General features: G+C 39.0%; 2 pseudogenes; one reads left to right on the top strand and one right to left on the bottom strand.

Annotated features, from left to right (window-relative positions):
* Window positions 1-413: 413 nt before the first annotated feature.
* Window positions 414-1,403, bottom strand: LOC118837631 (annotated as a pseudogene).
* Window positions 1,404-1,611: 208 nt separating this feature from the next.
* LOC118837623 overlaps window positions 1,612-8,040 on the top strand; it is a 31,923-nt pseudogene continuing 25,494 nt past the window's right edge.

Below are 8,040 nucleotides of genomic sequence, written 5' to 3'. Positions count from 1 at the left end.
TAACTCAGTCTTTGTTTGAGATTTCATTGAGAGGGCAGAGCCAAGATGGCAGTTTGAAAACAGAGACTCACTTGAACTCTCCCCGACATCCCTCCAAACCCTGTAAAAATGACTCTAAACAAATTCCCTTTTTTTTCAGTTATAAATACACTCTTTGGTGAAGGGGCTTGTTAGAGGTGAAAAGGATCTTTCTGTACACAGATGATCAATATTAAGAGATGCTAATTGACCAGACTGAACAGAGACAAAGACAGACAGACATCTTGTACTCTCCCCCCACCCACCCAGCAGAGAATGGCATGGGGAGCCCCTCCATCATGTCATGGGTTTGGTAACACTTGGTCAGTGGGCGGCATGGTTGGCAAGGGGCAGGTCCTCAGTTAGGAGGGGGTGCTGCATGCCAGTGGATACCCTCAGAGCAGGAAGAGGGGCATCCTGGAATGGGTGCTTGTGGCTTGAAGTCCCTGGGAGAGGCTGAGATGGGCATACTGGTCTCCTTGCACATCGCTCAGGGCCTTGTGGGCAAACTCAGGCAGCACAAAAGCAATGTGGTAGATGTCCAAGTTGTAGTATTTGAGGTTCATTTTCTCTACTTGCTCCTGGGTCAGCTGCTGCACTGGCTCCCTGAAGTTAGTGCTTGGGGTCTTTCTGCAGAGCATGAAGCCAATCTGGCCACTGGGGAAGGTAGGGATGGTGCAGTAGACATATTCCACAACAGGGAACAGAGACTTGCAGAAGTGACGTATCTCCTTGATGAGGTCCAGATTCAGCCATTGGCACTCACCCTGACATCAGAAGATCCCATCATCTTTCAGTGCTGTCTACATCAGCTGGTAATAAGACTCTTTGAACAAACTGTAGTCAGGACCCATGGGATCCAAGGAATCAGTGATGATGACATCAAAGGCATCCAGGTTCTGCTCCATGAATTCAAATCCATCTAGAATTTGCAAGGTCAGCATTGGGCTGGAGTAGCCCAAGGCCATGCCTGGCAAGTATTTCTTAGAGACCTGGATCACTTCCTCATCACTTTCACACTGGACCACAGACTCCACAGATGGATGCTTTACCACTTCCCAAAGGATGCCACCATCCCCACCAATGATTAGCCACCCCACCCAACCAATGACTAGCACCTTTTGTGAGCTGGGATAGCTGCAGAGGGGCAGGTTGGCAATCATCTCCTGGTATAAGAATTCGTCCCTCTCTGTGCACTGGATGACTCCATTCAGCACCAGGACTTTACCATAGGTCTTACTGCAGAAGACCAGGATCTCCTGGTACTGGGAGTGCTGGTGGTGGAGCAGCTCATCCACCTGCAGGTACATGGCCTGGCCAGGCCACTGGCTGCATGTCTCCTGGAACCAGCCCTCACAGATGGCGAGGGGCCTGGCTGGGTCCATGGCTGGTCCGGGGGCACACAGGCTATGGCAGCTGCAGCACAAAGGGGTCTGTCTGCCCTCCTGCCAGACCACCTCTAAACAAATTCTTGATCTAAATAACCCACAAAATGAAAGAGTGAAATAAGTATCCAGCCTGAGACAGACTGGATGGTTTCTGGGAAGGTTCTATTGCACCATGCAGAGAGCAGGGTGCAGCCCAATTTGAGCCATGTCAGGACAGATAAGGCCACAGTGGATGAAGCAGAGCAGGCTTCAGGGCCCTGAATCACTAAGCTATGGCAGTTTACAGACTTCTAAACCCACTAACGCAAAAGGCAACAGAGTAGGTCAGTGGGAAAACCTTGGGAACTCGGTGAAAGAAGTATGTGGTCTGGACCCAGTCATGCAGCGGTGGAGATGGCTGCAGCTGTGACTGCAGTGGCTGCTTGTGGAGCTCCAGGCACAGAGACAGTGGGGAGATTCAGGTGGCTGATCAGAGCAAGACTGTAGGGATCCTTTTGCTGATGCAAAGGCAGCATTCTCTCTTTTTGCTCCTCTTGGATCTGTGTCACAGTCCTGGTTGGCAGTCCTTAGGGGAGGAGGAGCACCGGTATGGTATAACAGAGTGTGTGGTAACTGTGAAGAGGGAGTCCTCCTGGTAGTTACATGGCAGAAAAGAGTGCTTGCACTCATGGAACAGAACACAGGCGGGGAATGGAGTATCATACCATCCCAGAATAGAAGTAGCTCTGAAAACAGCAGCACAAAATGCCTGAAAGCTGTGATAAAGCAATCTCCACTCTAGAAGCAGTCATACCCTGACAAGGAGTTCAAAAGTCAAGTAATTGGCTGGGAAAATGAACAGGCAGTGTAAAAGGACTCAGATGACAGAATCTTTGTTTGGTGACAAAGAAGATCAAAATCTACAGCCAGAAGAAGTCAACAAAGTCAAAGAGCCTACATCAAAAGCTTCCAAGAGAAATATGAATTTGTCTCAGGCCATAGAAGAACTCAAAAAGGATTTGTAAAAGCAAGTTAGAGAAGTAGAGGAAAAATTGGGAAGAGAAATGAGAAGGATGCGAGAAAACCATGAAAAACAAGTCAATGACTTGCTAAAGGAGACCCAAAAAAATACTGAAAAATACACTGAAGAAAACAACACCTTAAAAAATAGACTAACTCAAATGGCAAAAGAGCTCCAAAAAGCCAATGAGGAGAAGAATGCCTTGAAAGGCAGAATTAGCCAAATAGAAAAGGAGGACCAAAAGACCACTGAAGAAAATACTACCTTAAAAATTAGAATGGAACAAGTGGAAGCTAGTGACTATCAGAAATCAAGAAATTATAAAACAGAACCAAAAGAATGAAAAAATGGAAGGCAACATGAAATATCTCATTGGTAAAACCACTGACCTGGAGAATAGATCCAGGAGAGTTAATTTAAAAATTATTGGACTACCTGAAAGCCATGAGGAAAAAAAGAGCCTAGACATCATCTTTCAAGAAATTATCAAGGAAAACTGCCCTGATATTCTAGAACCATAGAGTTAAATAGAAATTGAAAGAATCCACCAATCACTTCTTGAAAAAATATCCCAAAAAGAAAACTCCTAGGAATATCATAGTCAAATTCCAGTGTTCCTAGGTCAAGGAGAAAATATTGCAAACAGCCAGAAAGAGACAATTTGAGTATTGTGGAAACCCAATCAGGATAACAAAAGATCTAGCAGCTTCTACATTAAGCGACTGAATGGCTTGGAATATGATATTCCAGAGATAAAAGGAGCTAGGATTAAAACAAAGAATCACCTACCTAACAAAACTGAGTATAATATTTCAGGGCAAAATATAGAATTACAATAAAATAGAGCACTTCCAACCATTCTTGATGAAAAACACAGAGTTGAATAGAAAATTTGACTTTCAAATACAAGAATCAAGAGAAGCATGAAAAAGTAAACAGGAAAGAGTAATCATAAGATACTTACTAAAGTTGAGCTGTTTTGTTAACATTCCTACATGGAAAGATGATATTTTTAACTTGTGAGACCTTTCTCAATATTAGAGTAATTTAGGGGAATATACATATATATATAGACAGAGGGCATAGGGTCAGTTGAATATGAAGGGATGATATGTAAAAAAATAAAATTAAGGGGTGACAGAGGAATATATTGGGAGAAGGAGAAAGAGAGAGATAGAATGAGGTCAATTATCTCACATAAAGTGGCAAGAAAAAGCTGTTATAATGGAAGGGAAGAAGGGGTAGGTGAAAGGCAATGAGTGTATCTTGCTCTCATCAGATTTGGATTAAGGAGGAAATAACACACTGAATTGGTTATCGTACCCTACAGGGAAGTATGGGGGAAGAGGATAAGAGGGAGCTGGGAATGATAGAAGGGAAGGCAGATTGGAGGAGGAGGCAGTCAAAAGCAAACACTTTTGCAAAGGGACAGGGTCAAAGGAGCAAATTGAGGTGGACAGGATAGGATGAAGGGAAATATAGTTAGTCCTTCACAACATGACTATTATGGAAGTGTTTTGCATAAGGATACATGTATAACTGTATTGGTAATTAAGGTGGGACATTTTTTACTGTTTTAGAATTCTATATTAGTTAAGTGCCTTTGATTAAGTCTTACTAGGTGCACATCTCCCGACACACACTCTTTTGCTAACTAGGTGTAAAGCCCCAGGCTCACACTCTTTTGCTGATTAGATGTGAATCCTTCCAGCCCTGAACAGTGTATAAAAACTCAGAAGGTAGCATTTTGTCTGGGGCTCTCATGGAGGTCTACTAGCAGCTACTGTGGCTGTGTAAGACCAAAAACAACCAGCACACAGAAGGCCACTAACACAGGTTCTTTTGAGCTGCTTTACTAAGGAAAGCAACTTTAAGGAGTTAACAATGTCAGTTTAATCAGACATACAAATATCATTCACTTAGTTCAGGAGGAAAAGCCAGCAACCTGAACTTCAGAGCAAATACCTACAAACTGGCCTCTGAAGGAGGGTAGGTGGGGAGGGAAGATGGGAGAGAATTTGGAACTAAAAGTTCTGAAAACCAATGTTAAAAAATTGTTTTTACATGCAACTGGGAAATAAGATATATGGGCAATGGGGCATAGAAATACATCTTGCCCTACAAGAATGTAAGTGGAAAATGGATGGGGGGGGTGGAATGGGGTGATAGAAAGGAGGGCAGACTGGGGAAAGGGGCAATCAGAAAACATGACAACTTGTGGTGGGGGGAGGGTAGACATGGGGAGAAAGTTTGTAACTCAAAATCTTGTGAAAATGAATGATGAAAACTAAAAATAAATTTTATAAGAAAAAAATAAAAATAAAAAAGATTTCATTGATAAATTTCCATTTGGTTCATTTTTTTTTGTTTTTGATCCCTACACAAATTACAATTATCATTGTGTTATTGTCTATCAGAATAAGTTTAATATTTCTCCCTTTTTATATTTGTTTGCAATACCTCTATACCTAATACACGATATGTTCTCGTAAAGGGTTCCATGTGGTTATGAAAAATACACATCTTCTTTAGTACTTACATTCAGAGTACATCATATGTTTAATGCATTTATCCACCAATTTATTAAAATCTGTCTATATTTTTCCATTTTGTTTATATAAAACTGAGAATAGAAATTTAAAATCTGCTGAAATAATTATGTTACCATCTATGTCTTTGTGAGGCAATTTTTTTCCTTTATTAAGTTAGATGTGAATGTATTTAGAATATTACTTTTAGTGACATTTTTTTTTTCTCCATGGTTCCTTTCATCCAAATGTAATTTCTCTGTTTTATCTCTTTTTATACAGTGAATGCTTACTAGTTTGTTTGGGTTTTTTTTTTTTTGCTTTTGCTTTGTCTGATAGCATGATTCCAACTCTTATTTTCTTCAATTCAGTTGATTCATAGTGATTTTTTTTGTCCAGTCCTTTATTTTTCTTTTGTGTATATCTTTGGTATTTTGGTATGTTTCTTATAAGGAAAATACTGTGGGATATTCTTTCTTTATCCAATCTGTCACTTAAAAAAATTATTGGATTGCTCAATCCATATACAATTTAAATTATATGTTAGTTTTACATTATTTTCAACTTATTTTTCTTGAATTGTGATTTTTCTCATTTTTGTTTATTTTATTTTATTTTATCTTAATCTACTTTATAATAATTGTATTCACAACATATTTCTGTGGAGCACCATCAAGCACCTCCTTCTTCCTGTTTGCCAAATTTCCCCCTAGTTTTGGGATTTTTTTTTTATTTTTTTAACTCATTTTTCTCTTCTCTAGTTTTCTAATTGATCCCTTTTTACCCCTGTCAAGTTAAGTGTTCAAGCAAAGTTTCCCTCACCTTCCTTTGACTTGTTTTGTTAGCTGTTTTGTCTTTTTGAATTTCATTTCCTAATTACATTTCTTTATAGGGAAAAATATACATATTTTTTCTTATTACCTTCAACATTCCTTTTCTCTTTCTCTCTACTCTGGACTTTTATTATATCATTCCTTAGTCTGAGTTTTTCATGAAAATTTCTAAATAATCCATTTTTGGAGGGGCCGAGTACTGAATACTTTTATTCTGCTCATAGAAGCCACTAAGGATCTGACCTGTGGGCTCATTGAGACTGCGTCACAAGTACATTGCTCCATACATCAACACCAGGATTGGGGGTAAGAACAAGTGATTCTATCCCAGTCACAAGATGATAAAGGTTTTCCAGGAGAGAGTAAGATGATCAGGTAGACTCTGGTGTAAGAGAGTTCTAACAAAGCAATGAGAACACAGAAAGGTGGAAGGGAGAGGGAAATTAAGCACAAAGGCCCCAGCCCCCAAAACAAAACTGGTCTATAACTTGATGCTGACCTTTCTTGGGACAAGAGCAGACTTCTACAGAGGTACATGGGGCCTGGGAGCTCATAGGCCTCCTGGCTACAGAGTTTACTTGGCCTGAGGGTTTCTGAAGTTCCTTCCAGCAAATTTAGCCTTGCTGCCTAGATCTTCCTCAATTCTGAGAAACTGGGTATACTGGGCCAGATGCTCAGATTGGGAGGGGGCACCAATCTTGTAAATAATCTATTTTGAATTTCCGTTTCTTAACAATTTCTGTGTTGTTGCTTTGGAGACCTCACCTGACCACTTTTTTTCCCATTGTGCATTACTCTTAGAATGAACAATTTCTGTAGGTGATAGAGAGGATAGAAATACTGCCATATAGTGTCAATTTTCCTATGTCAAAGAAACTAATCAAAATACTAAGCATTGCTAGGCCAAAGACACATGCCTGGTGTAATCCATCCTTCCATCTTTCCACTGAATTATGAACAACTCTTCTTTGAATCTGGCTACACAATGAGTTCTTAGTATATCTGGTTGTATTATGATCTAATCAATGTCCCTCAATCTTTCCCACAAGGATATTATGTGATATTTTATCAAAAGCCTTGCTGCTAAAAGAGTTTTATCAAATGTTTTAGCTTAGTGATACCTAAGATTAATCTGCAAAATAGGTAAATTCTAATCAGACCATTTCCTTCATCTACTAGTTTAGCAATCTTGCCAAAAAGGAAATGAAATTAGTCTTGCATTAATTATTCTTAATGAACCCATTATGACTTTGTTCAATCATTTTTTTCCTTTTCTCAAAATTATGCAACCTCTCTCATGTCCCTTTTTTGATCATTTTGTTAAAAACCAGATAATATTTGCCCTTCTTCACTCTTTGATGATTGATTTATTTTCCATGATCTTCTAAATACCACTGTCAGCAGTCCTTCATCATTTATACCCATTCTTTCAGAATGTGAGGATTAAAGTTCATCGGGGTCAAGAAACTGAAATACTTAAAGGAGAGCTAAGTATTCCCACAATCTCCTTATTCATCTCGAATATCAACTACTTGTTAATCATTTTTATTCTATCTTTTCCAGTGTGTCATTCTCCTTTACAGAGAAACTGAAACATAATAAAAAAGTTCACCTTTGCCTTTTCTCTGTTGTCAGTTAATTTCATCTCTTCTGCCTCATTCAAAAGTCTTTTCTTTTCTTTTATTCTCTTTTCTCCCAATATAAATTTTGATATTCCTTTTTGTTGTTTTTAAGTGTATTTCTTACACTATTTTTACATGACATTATATTCATGTTCTTTTTGTTGGCCTTGCTTCCATCTTCTGTGCAGTAAAACAAAATGTAAGTTATTTGGTGAGCTCTATGTGCATACACATCGACAAACTAATCCCATTTTCTGGCTCATTATAATATTTTCCTTTTATTTCTAGAGAATTTCATTCATAGGTGTCTGCCATCCTTTCTAGACTTTCTCAGAATCATTTAAATGTTTGTGTGGGGGTGTGGATCCTATTTTTTCTGAATTTATTAGAACTTGCTTTCCCCAAATCTACAGTATTTGACAGAATATGACCCTTTTTTTCATTCTATTTATGTCATAAGTTAAAAATAGAGCAATCATTGCCCTATCCACCCAGATCCTGATTATTTCCACCCCACAAACCAGTACCTCCCTATCATTATAAATGAAACCCAGAATAGAACTAGGCCCTACTGATTCTTTTATCTTTTGAAAGATGAAACTATCAGTACAGAAAGTCAAGAATTTAGTAGCTACTGCACTTTTCTCTGCT

This window comes from Trichosurus vulpecula, chromosome 1, assembly GCF_011100635.1.
Source record: "Trichosurus vulpecula isolate mTriVul1 chromosome 1, mTriVul1.pri, whole genome shotgun sequence".
NCBI lineage: Eukaryota > Metazoa > Chordata > Mammalia > Diprotodontia > Phalangeridae > Trichosurus > Trichosurus vulpecula.
The sequence above is the reverse complement of the archived record's forward strand: the minus strand, read 5'-3'. Positions and strand labels throughout refer to the sequence as shown.